General features: G+C 41.3%; 1 protein-coding gene across 3 annotated transcripts in view; it reads left to right on the top strand.

Annotated features, from left to right (window-relative positions):
- Positions 1 to 1,024: 1,024 nt before the first annotated feature.
- Positions 1,025 to 24,502, top strand: part of RAF1 (Raf-1 proto-oncogene, serine/threonine kinase) — a 64,672-nt gene continuing 41,194 nt past the window's right edge. The window contains exon 1 of one of the 3 annotated variants that reach the window (XM_080675583.1): positions 1,025 to 1,396. The gene's annotated coding sequence lies outside the window, so the exon portion shown is untranslated. The remainder of the gene's footprint in view (positions 1,397 to 24,502) is intronic. The other 2 variants (XM_080675582.1, XM_080675584.1) reach the window with 2 other exon arrangements.

The raw sequence follows: 24,502 nt of genomic DNA, 5'->3' as shown, positions 1-24,502 counted from the left end.
ACAGACAAGAAAAAGCTAAAGGAGTTCATCACCATCAAACCAGGATAATATGAAATGCTGAAGGGTATTCTTTAAGAAGAGGAAGAAAAAGGTAAAGATAAAAATTATGAACAACAAAATGACAACAAATACATACCTACCAACAAGTGAATCTAAAAATCAAGTGAATAAAAAATCTGATGAACAGAATGGACTGATGAATATAATAGAATCAGGGACATAGAAAGGGAGTGGACTGACAATTCTCAGGAAGAAGGGGGTGTGAGGGGTGTGGGAAGAGATTGGACAAAAATCTTACACCTATGGATGAGGTCAGTGGGGGGGGGGCGGGGTAAGGGCATGGGGTGGGGAATCAGGTGGAGGGGAGCTATGGGGGAAAAAAGAGGAACACCTGTAATAATCTGAACAATAAAGATTTATTTAAAAAAATGTCAATAGAGAATCAATTGCCCTCCCCATACCCATTCCTGCCAGTTGTTGATTGAGGGCGGGTTCACAACAGGCTTTCATCTACTTTGGACCACACTGGATATTACCCTTTTTAACTTCTTGCCAATCTGACAGGGGCAAAAGGAACCACCAATTTACAGATGAGGAAACTGAGTTTCAGAAAAGTTTAGGGGCTTTTCCATATAACCGGTAAGTGGTGGAGTCTCGATTTGATAGCCCCAGTGCCCAACTCTGGAGATGATGCGCCAAAGCTGGACCGTCGTCTACGCTGAGCATCCTCAGGTACTTCTCGGCCTTGTGATGCTGGCAAGTTGGCCTTTCTCCTTCTGGCCTCAGACCCCTTGGAGGCGGCCAATCGCTGGCCCTTCTCAACTGCCAACAGCCTCTCCCAAGCGCCGGTGACTATTCGCCCTACAGCCTGCTCCTCTCCGAAATGGCGACCAGCTGGATGGCGAGGCCACGCCCCTTCTCGGGGAGGCGGGGCCTAAATTCAGGCCAGAGCGATAGATGCCCGAGCCAAGTTTGAAGTTGCCTGCCAGGCGGGCTCGCGCAGAAGCAGAGAGACTGTAGCGCCGCAGGTCGGGAGGAGGAGCACCGAGCGGAGGGCTCGCTTGCCGGGGCCGCCCGAGAGTTTCTTCATCGCGGGCGCTGGGGCCGCCATCTTAGATGGAGGGAGTAAGACGAGAAGGAGCGTGAGACGGGAAGGGTTCCCTGCCGCTCTCCTTGGGCCCCAAAGAGGGCTAGCTGGCCGGGCTTTGGGGCGTGTGCCCTGAGGCGCGCAGCACGAGTGCGACGATGCGGGGGCTGCCCGGGGCCCCGTCCCCTGGGCTGGGGACGCGCCGAATGTGACCGCCTCCCGCTCCCTCACCCGGCGCGGGGAGGAGGAGCGGGCCAGACGCTGCCGCCGGACGGACGACGGTATTCGGAGGCGCCCCGGCTCCTTCAGGTAGGCGGCAGGGCCGAGGCCTGGATGCCGGGGGAGACGGGCGGCGGGGCTGAAAGGCTCGTTTCTCCGTTGGACCGGATTGGGCGGCACTGACGGAGTGGCCCCACGGCTGGTGGGTGGAGGGCCCAAGCCAGGCCGCTGTCACCCCGGTGGCGCTGGCGGACGGGGACCCCGGGGCCCGGTGTCATGGCCGGCAAGCCAAGTTCCCACATCTCCACTGTAATTTCCTTGTGTTTCGGGGAAACGTGCCAGCGCCACCCCTGTACCCCGTGCACATTCCTCACATTTTGGTAATGGGAAAATCCGCCCAGAGCTGCCTCGTATTGTGTTGTCACTCAGATGAGCTAATTTCTTTTCTTGGGGGAGGGAGGTGGCGCGGAGTGTGGGACCCGAGCTTGCATCTTCTCTCAAGGTCCGTCACTCAAGTGACAGCCTTTTTAGGGAAGACGAGAGGAACCCGCGACCCGTGGAGGATATGATAGGTCACTGCCCACCACAAAGGCATAGGGACCTCGAGGTGCCTTGGGTTTCAGGACTCTATGGGTTATTAACGAAAGGTTTGGGATGCTTATACTGAGCATTGGTCTCGGGATGCTTTGGAATGAAGGTCCAGGGCTGTCTTTTGTGTGGAGTGAGAGCCGCCAGGCCGTTTCAGTTCTGCAGCTGCATCATAGGCTCTGCAGCGCTAGGCGATGCCCAGAGAGAGGAGTTTGGACACCAGGAGAGGCGAGGCGGCTGTGTTCATTCATTGTTCTCTTTCCAGGGCTCTGGGTGTGCCTCTGGTATTCATTTTCTGGTGGGAAGAATGATAGGACCTCCTATGTCTCCTTGAGACGTGACCGGGTTCTAGAGGATCACTTAATCTATGTAGGGATGAATTCAGCGCACGTTCACTGAGTATTTCTGCTTGCCTTTCCTTTGTGGGCTCAGTGGGGGGAATCTACCCTCTGTTGGCCCCCAGGGCGTGAAAACAGTGCGCCGTGATAGGGGTGGGCTTACCAAGTGCTGTGGGAATTGGGAACTAGTTTTTCCTTAGGGGAGTTGAGGAAGCTTGTCCACAGGAGGGGACTTTTGCACCGAGTTTTGGATGAGTAAGTGCTCACCAGGTGAGGAGGGCAGAGCATTCCAAAGTGAAGGAACAGCTGGTACAAAGCGTAGAGCCATCCTGGGGTTGGGATGAGTTTGGAGAGCAGCAAATAAATAGTCTGGGGTGCTGGAAGGAAGTGGTGAGAGATGAGGGCCTAAAAGAAAAGGTGTCTAGATTGTGAAGGCTCTTTGTTGAAGATAGTGAACTAGTTTACTAAATTTGGGTTATTTTAGATGTGTTGCTTATTCTTTTTTTCTTGCTGATGACTAATTTCCCCCCTTTTCTTGATGATGTTGAAGCTGATAGTAATTGAAAAGATTTACTTTGTTAAACCCAGTTAATATTTTTGATAAGTGCTTTATACAATCAGTAAACTGAACTCATATTCCCAGAGACTCTTGCAGAAAATTCTTCTAAAGCAATGATTCTCAACCGGTGTGCCATGGCATACTGGTGTGTCTCAAGAATTTTTAAAACATGCAACACCTGCCCTGGCTGGGTAACCCGCTCAGTTAGAGCATGGTCTCCATTGGACTCAAGGTTGCTGTTCCTTCTGTCTTCCCCCTTCAGGGCACATACAGGAATCAATGCATAGATAAGTGGAACAAGTAGTCCATGTTTCTCTTTCTCTCCACCCCCTTCTCTCTTCCTAGACCCCCCCCCTCCCTCCCTCCCTTTTCTCTCCTACCCTCCCTTCTCTCTCTCTCAAAAAAAAAAAAAAAAAAAAAAAAAAAAGCAATGCCTGACTATTTAGTCAGGGGCACTGTTCCTTAGATTGTCAAATAAAAAAATGGCAACAGCCAGCCAACAATATCTGTCCTGTGTGAATGAATCAAAATTTATATTCTTTTTTTTTTTTTGTCAGAAAGGCAAAAAATATGTTATTTTGTGTGTGTGCCACATAATTTTAATATTTAGTTTCTGTGTGCTATGAGATGAAAAAGGTTGAAAATCACTGTTTTAAAGTTATAACTTGCTCACAGAAACGTTGACTTTATAAATGTAGTCCACTGTACTCGTACTGCATTTTAAATGGCTGCTACCCAGTCATATAGAAATTGGCAGGTTATGTAAAACATCTGAAAAAGTGTAGAACGCAAGTGAGTATTTTAAGTTTAGTAAATGTGTTTTGTACAGTAAACTGTATCTTTGGATTGATTCCATGGATTCCAATTCTGTTATGAAGTCTTTAGTTTTATGAACATGATTTCCCCAAAACAGGATTAATGCTATGTTAAAGTGTTGTTTATTATCATAATAATAGACTTCAGCTAACAGTTTCTAAATCTTTCTTGAGTTGTGATGCTTATATACCACTGGAGAACATTAAGATTCTCTTGATGTTGATGAAAGGAGACTAGACTTTGGGTGGAATATATAGATGTTGTATTATGAAATTGCACACCTAAAACTTACATAGTATTATTAACCAATATTATCCCCCAAAACTTGTCTTAAGAAAAAGACTCTTTTGGCTTATTTTCACTCTTATCACTTCAAGGACTAAGCTGCTTAAATTGCAACAGAAGCATTTGACCCAGTTGAACACTGGATACTTGGGAAAATAAACCCGTTACAGTTTCTGTTGTAAAAGCTTATCTTTTAGGTATGTGGTGTTTATGAGCATAAATCATAGTGGAATTGCTTAGTCTTGTTAAACTCTTGTCAGTAGTTGAAAAAAAAAAGTGTATGCCTTCAAAGTAGAAGGCTTGTGAAATACATTAAAATATTTTAAGGGATTTGGTTTAGCAGAAGAAAACAGCGAGAAGCAGATTAAGCTGGTCATTTATGATGAAAAGTATCTAAAAGATGAAATGGAGAATGTTTAAACATCAAGTGTTGTATTACAACTGCTCTGAAACTAGTTGCTTTTAGTTTAAAACATGTCACTTGTGAAATCACAGTAGGTGGTTTTCTCTGAAGATTAAAAACTTCTTGGAAATTAAATTTGACTTTTCCAGAAGCACTAGATTACTTATTAAATGGAAAATATAATTAATTACTTCAAATTACTATTTTAAGTAGTCTGTTAGTAGATGTATTATTGTATTGCACTTTAATTTCAGATAAAACTTTGTTGATAACCTACTGCCTAAAAATAGAAAAATGTTACATGAGGGAGTGCTTTTGTTTTGCATGTTAGGAACATAATGGGCCATGCATAATAATCCTGGTCTTGGGAGGAGCTTGTTAGCCAAACAGCATGCCTTAATGTCGATTTGCAGAAGAGAATTTTAAATATTGCCTTTGAAAGGCAGTGGACTAATGTGACAATAGGGGGTTTATGAAACCACAAAATCGTGACTTGAAAAGTTTGTTTTTTTTTTTTTAAATTGTGCAAAGTCATGGAAGTCTCATTTCTTCAAAATAAATGACTGTAGTTGGAAAATTGCTCACCTTGACTAAATTAATTGGAAACTAAGGAACACTGGGCTGGTTTAGGATGGGTTTGTAATATTTAGGTTGCCTTATTTTGTGTGTGTATGTGTGTTCATGCATGTGTATGGATGGAAAAGGATTCCTATTTAACAAACAAACTAGGTTCAAAATGTAATACCAGATATCTGTGCTAAATTCAGTTAGTATTTCATGTGTAGGGCTAAATTAACCTTGCTTATAATCTTCACTAGAGGCCCGGTGCACGAAATTCGTGCACGGGGGCGGGGGGGGGGTGTGTGTCCCTCAGCCCAGCCTGCACCCTCTCCAATCTGGGATCCCTCTCACAATCCAGGACTGCTGGCTCCCAACTGCTCGCCTGCCTGCCTTCCTTCCTGATTGCCCCTAACCGCTTCTGCCTGCCACCCTGATCACCCCCTAACCACTCCCCTGACAGCCTGATTGATGCCTAATTGCTCCCCTGCCAGCCTGTTTGCCCCTAACTGCCCTCCCCTGCAGGCCTGGTCACGCCTAACTGCCCTCCCCTGCAGGCCGGTCCCCCCCAACTGCTCTCCCCTGCAGGCCTGGGTCCCCCCCAACTGCCCTTCCCTGCAGGCCCAGTTGCCCCCAACTTCCCTCCTCTGCCGGCCTGGTCACCACTAACTTCCCTCCCCTGCAGGATTGATCACCCCCAACTGCCCTCCCTTGCAGGCCTGGTCCCTCCCAACTGCCCTCCCCTGCTGGCCTGATCACCCACAACTGCCCTCCCCTGCTGGCCATCTTACGGCGGCCTTCTTGTGTTCACACGGGGACAGCCATCTTGTGTGTGGTCAATTTGCATATTACTCTTTTATTAGATAGGGTGATAGTAATGGCTGGGTATTTTATTCTTGCCTTAAAGTTGTGAGTAAAATTCCGTAATAATGTATTAAAGTTTTCATCTTGAATTTTACATTGGTTGAGTCATCTGTTCCTTCATTTCTCCCAGAATACCTATGTAGCTCTCAGTGATTTTAGTAGTTAATTTCAGATGTTAGCCTTTCTTCTAAAATTACTCCTAGGATTTCATTTTAACCAAGGAAAATGTCAAGTGGGTGTTGTTTCTTTGTTACTGGTTTTGGCTCAGGCTATCTAAAGTCTCTTTGGCAAATCACTCACAAAGTGTATTAATTGCCTCACATTCCAATCAGTGTACATAGCTTTTCTTGAGGAACACTTGACACATAGTTTTATTTTTAGATCAGATTCTAAGGGATTTTATTGAGTGGGATTAACAATTCTAAAACTAGTTTAGAATTTTAAAACTTTTGTGACTAAGATTGTTTACATTTTTGATTAATGAATGAGAAGCAGCAGGCAGTGGTAATTGATGGCAATCAAAACCCAATATCTGATTGCTTATGAGGACCATGTGGACTACACCAGTGTCATTTTCTCTTTTTACTTGTTGGATTTTATTTACTGTCATTTAATAGCAAGAGTTAGGTACATTGCCCTAGCAGCTAGGGCCTAGCTGGTTTGACTCAGCGGATAGAATGCCGGCCTGGGGACTGAGGGGTCCCGGATTTGATTCCGGTCAAGGGCACATGCCCATGTTGCAGGCTTGATCCCCAGTGGGGGGTGTGCAGAAGGCAGCCTATTCATGATTCTCTCTCATCATTGAGGTTTCTCTCTCTCTCTCTCTCTCCCTTCCTCTCTGAAATCAATAAAAATATATTAAAAAAGAAAGAAAGAAAAACTGGTGAGGAAAAAAAATCTTAAAAAAAAAGAGTTAAGTACATCTTTTCTGTGTTAGTTAAGATGTGTGTTTTATTTATTTTTTAATCAGTCTCTATGCAGTCTCCACTTTCCGTCATTGGTTATTAGGATTCTTTCCAGCTAGTCTTCAGTTGATTATTCAGGGTGGCTTTTTTTGTATTTTTTTAAAAATATTTTTTTATTGATTTCAGAGAGAAAGGGAGAGGGAGAGAGAGAAACATCAATGATGAGAGAGAATCATTGATTGGCTGCCTCCTGCACACCCCACACTGGGGATGGAGGCCACAACCTGGGCATGTGCCCTTGACTGGAATCGAACCTGGCACCCTTCAGTCTGCAGGCCGACGCTCTTATCCACGGAACCAAACCAGCTAGGGCTTTTTTTTTTGTATTTTTGTTGTAATTTCAGTTTGGTCCTGGGAGTGTAGCATCCACTTATCCACCGCCATTTTTAGTCTCAAGAGGTGTTTTTTCTTTTTCTTTTTCTTTTTTTACACTCTCAATCTGCTTTGGAAAGCAAGTTTTCTGATTTCTTTGAAGCTACTTAATACTAGGCATCACATTTGGACAAAGGATTTACCTTTCTCCATCAGGCTAGTTAATGTTTAACTATGCTAATATGTTTTTATGAGTTTTCATTCGTAAAATGGGTATTTTGGAGGCATCCTTTTCAGCCTCGGATAACTTTTAACATATTCCTTTACCTAAGCTTGAGATAGATGAAATCTTAAAATTTCCTTGGAAGAATGTGACTCTTCTCTGTGGCAAATCTCATTAGGAAGCTCAGAGCTTCTGGATCCAGGTAGATCATTCAGAAAGGAGCTCCCATTTGATTTAAGAAAGTTTGTTTACAATAGAAAGAAACTGGAAAGAGTTAAAATGTTCAACAGTAATAAAATGATTATGTAAACTGGTATAGCCACTTGATGAAGCACTGTGCTTTTCATTAAATATGACACGTATGAAGCATTTATGACATGGAAAATGCTGAACACCAAAATTATGTATCTGGAATATAAAAACTTAAACAGTGGAATATTATTTAGGAACAAAAAGAAATGGTGTACTGATACATTCTCCAACATGTGTAAACCTTACAAACATTATGTTGAATGAAAGAATTCAGGAGAAAAGACCACATATTGTATGATTCCATTTATATGAAATGTTCAGAATAGACAGATCTGCAGACACAGACGGTAGATTAGTGGTTGCCAGGGGCTGGAGGGAGTGGGGATCAGGCAATGACTGTGATAGGAATCTTTTTTGGGGGGTGATGAAAATGTTCTAAAATGGATTGTGGAGATGGATGCACAACTCTGAATATAATAAAAAACATTGAATTGTACAGTTTAAATATGTGATTTGTATGGTATGTGAATTGTATCTTAAAAACTACACATAGGAAGAAAATACATGTAGATGTTAACAATGGTTTTTAAACAGTAGACATAAGGATAACGTTCCTCTTTATACTTTCCATATTCTCTGAATATATTGCTTAAAAATAAAAAAATACATTTATTAAAATTAAATCAATTCAATTTATGGTATGGGCCCTTACGTAAGTACAGACATTCAGTCACTGTCAGATTACATTGACAACTATATTTTTTAGCTTCTTTCAACTACTTTCTACTTCAGATTAGTTCTGGCTTTTATTACTATTTGCCTTTACTGTTAAGCCTCTGAACTGAACTCGTTTAACTTACTCAAGGATATGTTTTTTTAAAATTGCTTTTTAGAGAGAGAGGAAGGGAGAGTGAGAGAGAAACAGCATTGATCAGCTCCCTACCATACACGTCCTGACTGGGAATCAAACCCACAATCTGGGTATAAGCCCTGAGCAGGAATTGAACCCCCAAACTTTTGTATCTGGAATATAAAAACTTAAACAGTGGAATATTATTTAGGAACAAAAAGAAATGGTGTACTGATACATTCTCCAACATGTGTAAACCTTACAAACATTATGTTGAATGAAAGAATTCAGGAGAAAAGACCACATATTGTATGATTCCATTTATATGAAATGTTCAGAATTCCATTTATATGAAATGTTTGGTATACAGTACAACACTCCAGTCACTGAGCCACCTGGCTAGCACTGAGCTCCTTTTCCTTATGTTTTTCCCCATGCCAGTGCATTATCCATTATTACTGCCAGATTCACTTTCTTAATGTGCAGATTAAAAAAAATGAAGTTTTAATAATTTTTTGAATAGATAATACAGTCACATGCCACATAATTGAAAGGATACAGGAAGTTATGTTGTGCAGAGTAATGCTACCTTCCTGTTTGTTTTGTCCCCCCAGTTACCCAGCTTTCTTTCATGGATGAATCTTATATATCCTTTTTATCATGATACAAGAATATTCAAGTATAGATGTGCTGGCCTTTGTGCAAATCTTCCAAGAGTTTCCTCCATTACCTATCAGAATACGCATACAGTTCTTGGTTCTGTGTCTTGCTAACATGGATTCCTCATACTATCTTTAGTGGAATTAAAAAACCATTTTTATTAGCACTTAAGTAGATGCAGGTTACTGTGCTTGGTGCAGGGTGAATAAGGTAAGTTTCTGCTTTCAATGAATAGAGATTGGCATGATTTCCTTACTTTTATCTGTTCCCTTTTAAGAACCATTTTGAATACCATCTTCTGAATATCTCATCCTGATCTTTTTCTCTTCTCACTTACTGTTATTTCCTTGAGCCCTGCCTTAAAACTCTTTGTATTTATTTTTTATGGCCTTTATCGTGTAGTCATTGGTGAGTTTACCATTTCCTTAGATTATAAGCTCAAATTAATGCTTCCAACTCAATGTTCAAGTCCTTATTTAGTGATACTTGTGAAAAAAAAATTTCCTTTGAGAGGCTGAGGGACCAGGTCTGTGTGTTTTGAAAGTGTTGAATCTAAATTCCAACACTTAATATTAGGTTTTGTTGCAGAAGACTGGAAAAAAACCAAGCAACGCTTTGAGAGTTTGGAGTTACACTTTAATATACACCGGTGGGCTTAGAGAAAAATGAATTCAAATTCTAAGCAGAGCAACAAGCAGAAATTTTCTTTTTATTAAAGAGCCAGCCCTATGTGTGCTTAGTGGTTATTTTGCTGGAAGCTTGTGGCCTTGAGAACAGTTCTATCCAATTAAAAAGTACATCTGGCATGGCATGAGAGTATGGGTGTATCTAGTCTCTGGCCTACAAGGTCAGACAGCTAAGTTTATCTTCCTTATTATTCAAGCAGGCTAGAAAGCAAAGTTATTTTTTTTCAGAATAAGGGGCTGTCTAAAAAATAGCAGAGTTGACTTTACAGAATTAGGGACTATCTAAATAGAGAATTTCAAACAGTTTTACAAAATAGAGTTTAGCCTTCTCATGAGATCTTTTATTTAAACTTAAATTGTATAAGTACATTTTGGTACTCTGCTTTGTAGACTTTATATGTATTTATTGTGGTACATATTTTGTTAAAGTATTTGTTTATGTTTCTCTTTCTTTTCATAAAGGACTGTATCTTAATCACCTTTGAATACCCAGATTTTAGCACAGTGGCTAGCTCTGATTGCAGCTCTATTTGTTGAATATGTAAGGTGCTAATAATGTTTATTGAATTGAATTTTGTATAGATGTCTTACATCTCTGGCTAGACTTAAGCTCCTTAAGGGTAGGTCATGTCTTACTCTTGGTTATAAATCTCCAAGTCTTAAAAGTTTGTGTATATACATAAATATGATTAATATGGTAAATTTTGTTATATATAGTTTACCCCACCCACCAAACATTTTTCTGTGTAAAATTTACCATATTAACCATATTTATGTAAACTATTCAGTGGCATTAAGTACATTCACAACATTGTGCAACCATCACCACTATTTCTAGAACTTTTTTGTCATCCCAAACAGAACCCTGTATCCATTAACAATAACTCCCCATTCCTCTTACCCTTAGCCTCTTGGTAAACTTTTCTATATTCTCTCTTATGCATTTGCTTATTCCAAGTACCTCAAATAAGGGAATAACACAATATTTATAATTTTGTGTCTTGCTTATTTCACTTAGCATGTTTTCAAGGGTCATTCATATTGTACCATGTGTCAGAATTTCATTCTTTTTTAAAAAAATGTTTTTTATTGATTTTTAGAGAGAGAGGAAAGGAGAAGGATAGAGAGATAGAAATATCAATGAGAGAGAAACATCAATTGGCTTCCTCCTGCACAACCCCTACTGGGGATCGAGCCCACAACTAGGGCATGTGCCCTGACTGGGAATTGAACTGGTGACCTCTTTGTTCATGGGTCGGTGCTCAACCACTGAGCCACACCATCTGGGCACAGAATTTAATTATTTTTTATGACTAAATATTCCTCTGTGTATGTGTATGTAATATTTTGTTTATCCATTTATTTATCTGTTGATGGACTCATGTTGTTTCCACCTTTTGGCTACTGTGAATAATGCCGTTATGAACATCTATACTAATAAAAGGGTAATATGCTAATTAGACCGTCGGACGTCCTTTTGAACAAAGCCGCGGCAGCTGCTGCTACTGCGAGGGCTGGGCCAAGGCTCAGGCAGCCGCGGTGGCTGGCAGTGGCAGTGGCATGATGGAGGCGTCGTCTTCCCCTGATCAGCCCAGTCGCCTCCCACAGAGGGAGGCCAGAGGTGGCAGCAGTGAGGGGGTGATGGGGACGGTGCCTTCCCATGATCGGCCTGTTGCCTCCCGCAGAGGAGTGGGCCTAAGCTGTCAGTAGGACATCCCCTGAGGGCTCCCGGACTGTAAGAGGGGGCAGGTGGGGCTGAGGTTCCCTACTCCCCTGCACCAGGCCTCTAGTTGGTATATAAGTGTCTGTTTTTAGTTTCTGCTTTTGAGTATATGCCTAGGAGTGATCATATGGTAGTTCTGTTTAACCCTTTGAGGAACTGCTAACCTGTTTTCACAGCAACTGCACTATTGTACATTCCCACCAGCAATGCATGGAAGTTCAAATTTCTCCACACCCTTGCCAACATACATTGTTTATCTTTTTCTTTTTTTAATAACTGTCCTAATAGATATGAAGTGGCTCTAGGCTTTTTTCTTTATGCTAATTATATTTAACTAGAGGCCCAGTGCATGAAAATTCATGCACTGGAGGGGGGTCCCTCAGCCCGGCCTGCCCCCTCTCACAGTCCAGGAGCCCTCGGGCGGGAGGCGACCCGGTGATCAGGGGAAGGCGATGCCCCCATCACACCTCTGCTGCTGCCACTGCCAGCAGCGCAAGCCTCGGCCGGCCCTGGTTACCTGAGCCTCGGGTGGCCCTGGGCAGCTGGGCAGCCGCCATCCAAGGCTTGCCTGTGCCTTGGGCGTCGGCTGGGCAGCCACCATCTGAGGCTTGTCTGCGCCTCTGGGTGGCTGGGGGGCTGAGGGCGGGTCCGGCCACACCATGCAACTGGGCAGGGCTGAAAGGACTGGGGGACTCCAGTGGGCTGAGGGGACTGGGTGCTGCCATCTTGTGACTATGGGCGCTGCCATCTTTGTGACGGTCAATTTGCATATTCCCTCTTTATAAGATAGGCTAGGCAAACCAGTAGCTTAGAAGTTAGACAACTGTCTATATTTGCATCTGATGGACTTTTTTTCTTTCTTATAAATATATTTGTATATAATATTCTTCAAAGAGATAAATTAATTACACAATTAACGACTCATCTTTTTTGAAAAGAATAAAGGTTTTTGATAAGCTGGTACATGTCGTTGTTGTAACCACCTTTCTTTATACCCTCATACCCCCCCCCCCTTTTTTTAAGAAGTTTTTTAAAAATTTTCACTGAGGATATGTTTTTATTGATTTTAGAGAGAGTGGAAGGGAGATAGACAGAGAAAAACATTGATGTGAGATAGAAACATTGATTGATTGCCTCCCTTATGCACCCAGGTATCAACCAGCAACCTAGGTATGTGCCCTGGCCCGGAATCAAACCTGCAGCCTTTTGGTGTATGGAAAGATGCTCCAACCAACTAACCCATCCGGCCAGGGCATATTCTTTTAATCTACAATGTATTCAGTCTACTAGTGAAAGATGATTTCAGTTAACCCTGCATGGTAGATATATTAAATGGAAAAAGTAGGACACTAAGTATAAGAAGATCCCATTTTTATAAATAAAAATATAAGTGTATATCTATGCATAGAAAAGACAAGATACATATGTCCACAAATATTGGCAAGAGCCATCTATAGGTTATTTATTTATTTACTTATTTAAAAAATATATTTTATTGATTTTTTTACAGAGAGGAAGGGAGAAGGATAGAGAGTTAGAAACATCGATGAGAGAGAAACATCGATCAGCTGCCTCCTGCACTTCCCCTACTGGGGATGTGCCCGCAACCAAGGTACATGCCCTTGGCCGGAATTGAACCTGGGACCCTTCAGTCTGCAGGCCGACGCTCTATCCACCGAGCCAAGCCGGTCAGGGCGGTTATTTATTTTTGTATTTTTCCAACTCCCCCACCCCCAGAACAGGTATTCTGTAATCAGTTAATGTATCTTTTTAAAGATTAGTAGATTGGGAAATATAAATTACTGCTAAAACCTTTATATGTATGTATGGTATTATAAGCATAGAGAAAATCACCAAAGAATATTAGGCTGTTAAAATAGGTTACTTAGTGGAGTTAGACAGGAGAAGAAAGGGAAGGGGTAAAGCAAAGAAGGGGTTAAAAAAAAAGACCCCTAATTTATATATTATTTAGGTGCTATAGAAAAAAATAAAGTAGAGCAAAAGTTTTATAGGGAACCGAGGATGGGGACATTTTGCTATTTATAGTGGGTGTTTTTGTAAAGTTATTATATTTAAATATTTAAAAGGAAAATGAAGTTGTATAAAAAGTAAAAATGGCTATACTCTTCATCATTAGGTTCGTTTCCTTCTACATTTTTCCTCTATTCTCATTCCCTGTAAAACAATGACTGATTTGGAGATGAAAAGCAAAACTTGGGTTAAAAAGGGTTCAGACAAAGTTAACTTAAAATCAAAATAATGAAAAACTAATTTGTTGCAAGAGTTAAAAATGAAATTGGCTAAAGACTTATTTCACTGTGGAGCTGATTAACATAATTATTTTTGAACTAGCTGATTTTTAACTTGTATTTTAAAATTGATTGCCTTTTTTTTAACAGAATCTTCAAAACTTGGGCAGTCCCTGCTTGTTAATTTTGAGAAGGATAGAGTGTCCCATTTTTCTATGTGCGTTTATGCTGGCAAGTCATCTGATGAAGTTATCAGTTTGTGGTCAGAAATTGAGAAAGAGGAGTGAGGAAACTAAACATATTGACACACACACCCCACCTTGCAGTGTATCAGAGTGTCCTTTTGGACTGGTTGGGAAACTATAGCCTAATCCAAATAGCCTTTTCCAAAGTAGACATATTGTTTCCTAGCTTGGATGAGATGACATTTGATTTTTAAGAGTGTGATTCTTTTGTTTATAAAGAAACACTTTTTTAAAAAGTGACCCGTAAAGATAATAGCTTACCTTTATTGACTGACTATACTTAAGATTTTGTCTTAATTCCCTTAATCTTCCCAACAACCTGGTGATGTAGTCACATACATTATCCTATTTTAAAGAGGAAGAAACAGGTTCTGCAGAGGATCTCTGGGAATATGGATACAGTTTGCAAAGAGCAAATGAATAGATAGTGCCAGTCTTACTCCCCTAAGTAATGTGAGAGCTAAACAAGGTCTTTCAAAGTTGGTCTGTACTTTGGAACCAGGAACTTAATTTTTGGAATACAATAACATAGTAATTAAGAGCTTTAGGCTTTGAACTCAGAAAAACCCAGGCTGGAGGTTTAAGGTTCACCTTGAAGAGTTCCTGATTATTGTAATCAATAAAACCATCATTTATTGTATAACAAATGATAATAGGTAGCATTTACTATCTCAGGCTAACACTATGTACTTCCCATATATTATTTAATCCTCACATGTTATAAAACATGCTAAGTAGAGAAGAAAGAAATATGTTTTAAATTTAGATGTCAGTAAGTAAAATACTATTTAAAAATACAGACATTATTTACTGTATTCAGGCCATTTATGCCAGACATAGACTTTTAAAGCTCTTTACTACTAGTTCCTCCTCCTCTCTGCTTGTGAAGGAGAAACTCAGGGCAGCTAGATAATATTACAATAAGAATTTTAACTGGAGGGCAGTGCCTAGGTTATTTTGATGTATAGGAATTCTTTTGTATTGACTAATATTTAGAATTAGTGAGTCATGGTTTTTAAGTTCAGAAGTTTTCTAATTTATCTAATCTGGGGAAAATTGTTTTGGAATGAGGATAAAAAGGAATGGCTTAAAAATTTATGGACTCTTCATTGTATTTGTCTTAAATTGTATCCATTTACTGCAGATTATAAGAATTAACTTTCAGAATAAGAGATTATGTTTTTGATACATCCTCTGTTCTATATTACTTAGTAGATAAAAAGAAAGGCCAAGTTAGGAAAAAACATTAGGAATACTAGGATAATGAATTTAAATTAAATCATGTATTATTTAGAAATGAAATAAACATCTCTTAAATATGAAGAAAAATATAAATTTGTGATATATAAGACCATTGTTCCTTTCCTCTACATACAGGTCTGATGCATTATTTATAAACTCTTTAAAAGTGCTGCAATAGTAACATCACATAATTAAATCAGTGTGTTATAGAACTGCAATTTAATGAAGATCTGAATTTTTTATTTGTTTTGCTTCTCTTAAATTTTCATTGAAGCTTTTTTGTTGTTGTTGTTGTTAATCCTCACCTGAGGATATTTTTCCATTGATTTTTAGAGAGAGTGGAAGGGAGAGAGAGAGAGATGGAGAGAAACATCGATGTGAGAGAGAGAGACATCTATCTATTGGTTGCCTCTCACATGTGCCGGACTAGGGCTGGGATCCAGCCTGCAACTGAGGTACATGCCCTTGACCGGAATCAAGCCCAGGACCCTTCAGTTCTTGGGCCAATGATCTATCCACTGAGCCAAGCCCGCTAGGGCATCACTAAAGCTTTTGAACTTTACGTTTTCTTGATCTAAAAAAGAAGTAGGAATACTACCTGCTTTACCCTGTTTAACAGTCCCGTGAGATAGTGGTGAGGAGAGTTGAATAAACTGTAAAGTTCTGTAAAATTATAAGGTCTATTGATTGAAATAAACTTTCTGGAATCAATCTTTTTTTAAAAAATATATTTTTATTGATTTCAGAGAGGAAGAAAGAGGGAGAAATATCAATGATAAGAGAGAATCATTGATCGGCTGCCTCTTGCATGCCTCCTACTGGGGATCAAGCATGCAACCCGGGCATGTACCCTAGACCGGAATCAAACCTGGGACCCTTCAGTCCGTAGGCTGACGCTCTATCCGCTGAGCCAAACCAGCTAGGGCTGGAATCAATCTTAATCACACAGAATGTATTGCTACATTCTCAGAAACTAGGTTTTAGGTAGATTCTCTTAAAACCACATTTAAACACCAAAGTGCTTGGCTGCCTTAGGTATTTTTGTTCTGCCACTTAATATAAGTGAAATATAATATTTGAAGAAAAACTAGAAAGTAAGGTTTTTCAGAGTAATTATAAACTCTGATTTATGAGGCATTTTTGAGGAAAATTGAAAATGCCTGTGTGTTAAGTATTTACATTATTTGGTGTGTGTGTGTGTGTTTCCCTACTCAAAAAGGGTCAATAGTAAGATTTATGTGGCTGCTTGAACTGGCTGAGGTAGGGAGAGGGTGAAACAAAGTCAACTTTAACTCTAAATTTGCCAATTTCTCTTTGATTCTTTTAGGCAGAAGTTTTAGGATGTTTTAGTTCTTGTACATTTGAACTGAAAAGCTTTGTGGATTAATCAGGATTGCTATAATTGTGGGTTTTTTAAATATATTTTTAATTGATTTCAGAGAGGAAGGGAGAGGGAGAGAGAGAGAAACATCAGTGATGAGAGAGTCATTGACCAGCTGCCTCCTGCACACCCCACCCTGGGGATCTTGCCCCCAACCCAGGCATATGCCTTAGACTGGGAATTGAACCGATTCATAGGTCGGCACTCAACCACTGAGCCACACTGGCCAGGCTGGTTTGTTTTTTTAACCAAAAGATGGGGCCACCTTTTAGGAGAGGAGCTGTGTGACAAGAGAATAAATGAGAAATGTTGAGTGAGTGCTCTAGTATCGTTTATATCTCCAGAAGTCGGTAGGGTAGAATTTCCAGGCACTTATGCCTCAGATTAGGCTTTAAAGTGGGAGATGGACTTTAAAGCATGGAACTCAAATCACTTAAAATTATAACCTAAGTACTGCTAGTTACATTTACATAATTGTAGTCTTAACAGATTTGACTTGTCCCGAGGCTACTTAACAATATTTTGTATGTGTGCTTCTCCTTAGTAATATTGTACCTTAAACATAATCCTGCTTTTAAAACATTTTTATAGCATTTGATAAATTCAAGCAAAGCCAATGAGACACTCCCAAAGTTTTTGAAAAGTTTATTTTGTTTTCTAACTTACATTTTACTAATCGAGCACTAGTAATTCATTTTTAGAAATGCCTCTGAAATTATTACTAGAGCTGGGCCGCAGTGTGAGCAGGGTGAAATGAATGTATTGAGTTTAAAATGCTTTTATCACAACTCCGTGTTCTCCTGGATTATGAGCATCAGAATAAATTATACAAATGTCTTTTGTAAGATCGCTTTGAACAGCTTATTGGGAATTGTACTAGGAAATAATTTGATTTCAAGTCACTTTCACAAACATAGTGTGGCCCCTATATTGACTACCTTCTTACTTTGTTTGATATATAAAACTAGAGGCCCGGTGCACGAAATTCGTGCACGGGGGTGTGTGTCCCTCAGCTCAGCCTGCACCCTCTCCAATCTGGGACCCCTCGAGGGCAGTTGGACATCCTTCTCACAATCCAGGACTGCTGGCTCCCAACTGCTCGCCTGCCTGCCTTCCTTCCTGATTGCCCCTAACCGCTTCTGCCTGCCAGCCTGATCACCCCATAACTACTCCCCTGCCAGCCTGATTGATGCCTAACTGCTCCCCTGCCAGCCTGTTTGCCCATAACTGCCCTCCCCTGCAGGCCTGGTCACGCCTAACTGCCCTCCCCTGCAGGCCTGGTCACCCCTAACTGCCCTCCCCTGCAGGCCGGTCCCCCCCAACTGCTCTCCCCTGCAGGCCTGGGTCCCCCCCCCAACTGCCTTTCCCTGCAGGCCCGGTCGCCCCCAACTTCCCTCCTCTGCCAGCCTGGTCACCCCTAACTGCCCTCCCCTGCAGGCTTGATCGCCCCCAACTGCCCTCCCTTGCAGGCCTGGTCCCTCCCAACTGCCCTCCCCTGCTGGCCTGATCACCCACAACTGCCCTCCCTTGCAGGCCTGGTCCCTCCCAACGGCCCTCCCCTGCTGGTCATCTTGTGGCGGTCATCTTGTGTCCACATGGGGGCAGCCATCTTGTGTGTTGGAGTGATGGTCAATTTGCATATTACTCTTTTATTAGATAGGACTAGAGGCCTGGTGCACGAAATTCGTGCACAGAGGGGGGGTGTCCCTCAGCCCAGCCTGCACCCTCTCCAATATGGGACCCCTACCGGGATTGGGCCTAAACGGGCAGTCGGACATCCCTCTCACAATCCAGGACTGCTGGCTCCCAACTGCTCGCCTGCCTGCCTTCCTGATTGCCCCTAACCGCTTCTGCCTGCCAGCCTGATCATCCCCTAATCACTTACCTGCCAGCCTGATTGATGCCTAACTGCTCCCCTGCCAGCCTGTTTGCCCATAACTGCCCTCCCCTGCAGGCCTGGTCACCCCTAACTGCCCTTCCCTGCAGGACCGGTCACCCCCAACTTCCCTCCTCTGCCGGCCTGGTCTCTCCCAACTGCCCTCCCCTGCTGGCCTGATTGCCCCCAACTGCCCTCCCTTGCAGGCCTGGTCCCTCCCAACTGCCCTCCCCTGCTGGCCATCTTGTGGCGGCCATCTTGTGTCCACATGGGGGCAGCCATCTTTGACCACATGGGGCAGCCATCTTGTGTGTTGGAGCGATGGTCAATATGCATATTACTCTTTTATTAGATAGGATATTTGCATACTTGAGTGTTCTTATACCTGCTATAATTGGTTTCTCGTGGTGCTTTGTGTAGATTGGGGCATGCAGATTGTGGGAACAGTTTTCAGAACTCTGCAGACTCTGGAAATACAGTACAGCTTTTTGCCTTATCCAACAGAATGTGACTTCTCTGCTGATGTTTGGGGGTTGAGTGTTGGTACTGTGCTCTTAATGGCTATTTGATTTGTTGCCTGAGGATGGAAGTGCAATATTATGGGAGGACTTGTACCTTGCCTTTCCAGTGTTTAGACTTAAACAGGTAATTAATCATTTCTTTATTTTTAAAATGTATTTTTATTGATTTCAGAGAGGAAGGGAGAGAGAGAGAAATATCAATGATGAGAGATAATCATTGACCGGCTGCCTTCTGCACAGCCCCCACTGGGGATCGAGCCCGCAACCCCGGCATGTGTCCTGACTGGGAATCGAACCATGACCTCCTAGTTCACAGATTGATGCTCAACCACCGAGCCACGCCGGCTGAGCCAAACTCCTTCTTGAATAATTCAGAAATATAGAAATGTTCAGAAACACTCAACTTTTACTGTAAATCAGATTTTTTAAAACCAGGAATACATTTCCTGAGAGTTTACATGAACAGCATGCACCAGTACAGCCAGTGAGTTTTCTGCTATATGTTTAGTGGAAAGCTCTGAAGCAGGAGGCCAGTGATTTTCATTGCTTTATTTTCAAGAAATAAGATTAGCCCGACCAGCATGGCTCAGTGGTTATGAACCAGGAGGTCATGGTTCCATTCCCGGTCAGGGCATATGCTGGAGTTGTGGGCCAGATCCCCAGTGTAGGGCATGCAAGAGGCAGCCGATCGATTATCCTCTCTCATCATTGATGTTTCTATCTATCTCCTTCTCTGAAATCAATAAAAATATATTTAAAAAATAGTTCTAAAAAAGAAAGGAGTTTGAGAAATTTATATTGCACCATAGAAATCAGCTAATTTGCTGTGGCTTATAAAACTTGTTGACATTCAACAGTTCTTATTAAGAAATTTGCTTCATTCTTTTACTAAAATGGAGAATTATTCTTAGGGGTACAATATTATGGCCTGTGCTATTTGGCCCATAACAAATAGAGAGAAAGTAGTGATTACCATTATAGTCATTTGCAAACATAATGTGAACATGTAGCAGTTCTCTCATTATTTAGCTTTTGCTAGTTTTGGAAATCCTGGAAGCGTTAACAAAATGTTAAGCTTGTTTTACGGAATTACTACTGTTTATTGTTAACTTCTTAATTTTACTGTATTACTCTTTATTAATATTACTCCTTAATTGCTTACTCTTTAATTCTCAGTTTTACTGAATGTCTGCTTGGTTTCATGGTGGGCAATTTACCTACATGAAGAATATATATATATATATACATATATATATATATATATTTGTTTTTTATTTTTTTAATTTTTATTTACTTATTTTTTTAAAAAAGAATATTTGAGTATTTATAACAAACATAAAAAATAAACAAAAATAAAAGAAATGAAAGAATACATACATATATAATTATACCCTGGGTCCTGCGTCCTAAGGTGTTTTTTTTGTTGTTGTTTTTTACATGCAGTAAACAATGTTTCAAGAAAAACTATCTTAAATATAACAATGTTACATGCAATAAACTTAGTATTTCAATAAAAAGGATTTTAAATATAATATTACCAAAACTGTACTTACATAGTGTAATATCACAAAAGTTGTAGGAAATACTAAAAATCTGCAAATAACAGAATTCTGTTATATTCTAAAATATTGTTTCTCTGGCTCTATTTTTGTTCATTACTTTATGTTGTTCATTATATTCCACATATGAGTGAGAGCATGTGATATTTATCTTTCTCTGACTGGCTTATTTCGCTTAGCATAATGCTCTCAGGTCCATCCTACATGAAGAATATTTTAAATTTATACCCAAGAATCTAAACTATAACTAGCATAATGCTTAAAACATTCTTGTTTTTTTTTTTTGAAACATGCACCCCAAATACTTGGGAATTATTGTATTTCCTTTAAACTGAAAAATTCCCTCTAAAGAATGCTTCTCTTTCTACACATTCCTTTGGATTGCACATGACCTTATGCATGTTTAAAAACACATTTCTATTTTCTTTGGTAGGGTTACTGTGGTTTAAAACCACTTTTTATTTTCAGCATTGTATATTTAGGACAGATTGAACATGTATGTGTATAGGTGGAAAATGTTTACAATTTCATGTGACAGCCAGGTGAACAGAAGTGGTGCTTATTTTTATTAACACACACACACACACACACACACACACACACACACACACACACACACACCATGGAGGGAAAGGCCAAACAATATTAGTAAATCAAACTTTGGAAATAACATCAGTATAGTAATTCCATAATGGCTTCAGTTGGGTATTATCAGCTAGCTGGTTTTTGCCTGGGCTCTGTTCTGATGAGTTGTTGTAAGACTATTTAGCTGACTGCCAGTCAATAGTTGTATTGTGCCGATTGTACAGTTGTAGAATTCTGCAGTTGTTAGTGTTCTGATTCTAGAGTGTAGTCCCTTAGCATAGGGTGGTTCCTAAATGACTGCACTGAAGATTTCTGTTAGAATGCAGCATTCATTGGACCCATTGGACAGTATTTTGTTATTCATTCAGGAAATATCTCAAGGACCTACTGTATTCTAGACATTGTTAAAGGCAAAGGGGTTATAAGGGTGAAATGAACTTAGCTTCTTGGAGCATATTGTCCAGTGGGGTAAGGGACAATAAACACTGAGTAGGCAGATATCTAATACAATTTCAAAGTATTATGAAAACCATAAAGCTGAGTAGAGAGAAAAGAATGATGGTTCGGGGCAGGTTGGTCAAGAAGCTGCCCTTTGAGGAGTGACTTTTGAGTAGAAACATGCTTGATAAGAAGTGAGCTAGCAGCAAGAAGTTCAGTATGACAGAAATAAAGTGAGCATGAGAGAGTGGTAGGAGATAAGGTGGAAAAGGGAGATAGAGGCCAGGTCATTGTGTAAGGCCTTGTAGGTCATAGTTAAAGAATTGGGGTTTGGGGGGGAAACCAAGATGGCGGCATAGGTAAACACCTGAACTTGCCGCCTCGCACAACAACTTCAAAAACTACAACTAAAAGACAAACAGACATCATCCAGAACCACAGGAAGGCTGGCTGAGTGGAAATTCTACAACGAGAAGGGAAGAGAAAAGCACACTGAGACTCAGAGGAGCTGCGGAAGTAAAGTCCAGAGGTACGGAGGTGCACGTGCGTGCGGGAAGGGGCTGGCGACTGAGTACACGACTGGCTTTTTCAATCCCCAGGGAGACACAAGCTCCCGACTGCTCTGAACTCCAGTTCCGGGCGAGACTCTCGGGACCCTGACTCATATGGGGAGAAACTGGATTGTCTCGCAGCAGGCAGAACTCGAGGGCGGCTTTCTCTCAGAGGTGTTTGCAGAGACACTGAGACCTGGGGACCTCCTAGGGCAGGGCTGATGGGAAGCCATTGATGTTTGCTATGCCCTGAGACCCCGCCCCATCCAAGCTGTGGCAGAGGCTTTTGCATATGAAAGGCCTGGTCCTTTGAAATCTAAACTTACCTATCAAACTGCAGCTGAGTCAGAGAGACCCAGAACATTCAAAAGAAGGCCCAAGGCCCCGCAGCAGCTTGCATTGCTTCACAGCTGGGCCTCATCTGGGCACCTCCAAAACCCAAACAAAGAAGAGGAATCTGCAGATCTCTCCGTAGCTCCTGCTGGGTGGCCTCAGGCAGAGGCTAAATTAGCACCTCCTGGAGATCCAAGAGCCAGTGTACCCAAGGGTCAGAGTAGAACCATCCAGATTACAACTCCTTAGATCCATAAGGGACACACTCAGGGGGCAGACTCAGTGAGCACCAAAGCCCCACTGAAGCAAGTCTTGCCTCATAAGGGTGTCTCCAGCACAGAAGTTCTCCCATCGTAGACACAGCTGATTATCACAGCCAGTTGGCCTGGAGGTCAATTCCTCCCAGTGATACCAACTACAACAAGACTGTGCACATAGCCCACAAAGGGATGCACCAAGAGTGTCCACCTCAGGTAAATGGGGAGGCTGAGCCACTGGGCCCTATAGGACACCTAGCACACAAAGCCACTCTATCAACTCAGGGAAGCAGCCAAAATGCGGAGACAAACAGGTCACAAATGAAAGAAATGGAGGAAAGCAAATGACTGGATATAGAGTTCAAAACCACGGTTACAAAGTTTTTCAAGAATTTTCTAGAAAAGGCCAATAAATTTAGTGAGACTCTCAATATGAAAAAGGACCAACTAGAAATCAAGCATACACTGACTGAAATAAAAATATACAGAGATCCAACAGCAGAGTAAGGATTATAAGAATCAAGTCAAATATTTGAAATACAATGAAGCAAAAAGCACCCATCGGAAAAGAAAAAAGAATCCAAAAATATGAAGATACTGTAAGGAGCCTCTGGAACAACTTCAAGCGTACCAACATCCGAATTATGGGGGTGCCAGAAGAAGATAGAGAGCAAGATACTGAAAACCTATTTGAAGAAATAATGACAGAAAACTTCCCCCACCTGGTGAAAGAAATAGACTTACAAGTCCAGGAAGCTCACAGAACCCCAAACAAAAGGAATCTAAAGAGGACCACACCGAGACACATCATAATTAAAATGCCAAGAGCAAAAGACAATATTAAAAGCAGCAAGAGAAAAACAATTAATTACCTACAAGGGAGCACCCATACGACTGTCAGCTGATTTCTCAACAGAAACTATGCAGGCCAGACGGGAGTGGCAAGAAATATTCAAAGTGATGAATAGCAAGAACCTACAACCAAGATTACTCTACCCAGCAAAGCTATCATTCAGAATTGAAGGGCAGATAAAGAGCTTCACAGACAAGAAAATGCTAAAGGAGTTCATCACCGCCAAACCAGTATTATATGAAATGCTGAAAGGTATTCTTTAAGAAGAGGAAGAAGAAAAAGGTAACGATAAAAATTATGAACAACAAATACATGTCTATCAACAAGTGAATCTGAAAATCGAGTGTATAAAAAATCTGATGAACAGAATAATCTGTTGAGTATAATAGAATCCAGGGCATAGAAAGGGAGTGGACTGACAATCCTCAGGGGGGAAAGGGGTGTGGGGGGTGTGGGAAGAGACTGGTCAAAAATCATACACCTATGGATGAGGACAGTGGGGGGGGGGGGTAAGGGTATGGGGTGGGGTGGGAACTGGGTGGAGGGGAGCTATGGGGGGGGAAAGAGGAACAACTGTAATAATCTGAACAATAAAGATTGAAATAATTAAAAAAAAAGAATTGGGGTTTTATTTTGAGTGTGATGGGGAACCTATGGAGGATTTTAGGAGAGGAAAATTATGACCAGATTTGTGTTTTAAGATGACTAGAGAATAGATTTAGAGAGATTGGGAGTGAAACATAGTGGAATAGATGGAATAGGCAAGAGATGATGATGATTGGCTGGGATTAGGTTAAAATGGTTGGATTAAAAATTTTTAAAAAAAATATGTTTTTATTGATTTCAGAGAGAGGAAGGGAGAGGGAGCGAGAGATAGAAACATCAATTGGCTGCCTCCTGCATGCCCCCTACTGGGGATGGAGCCTGCAATCCGGGCTTGACCAGGAATTGAACCAGCGACCTCCTGGTGCATGGGACTATGCTCAACCAAACTGAGCCACATGGGAGGGGCTAAAGTGGTTGA

The sequence above is a fragment of the Plecotus auritus genome, assembly GCF_963455305.1.
Source record: "Plecotus auritus genome assembly, chromosome: 6".
Lineage (NCBI taxonomy): Eukaryota > Metazoa > Chordata > Mammalia > Chiroptera > Vespertilionidae > Plecotus > Plecotus auritus.
Note: the sequence above shows the minus strand (reverse complement) of the source record. Positions and strands in the feature narration are given on the sequence as shown.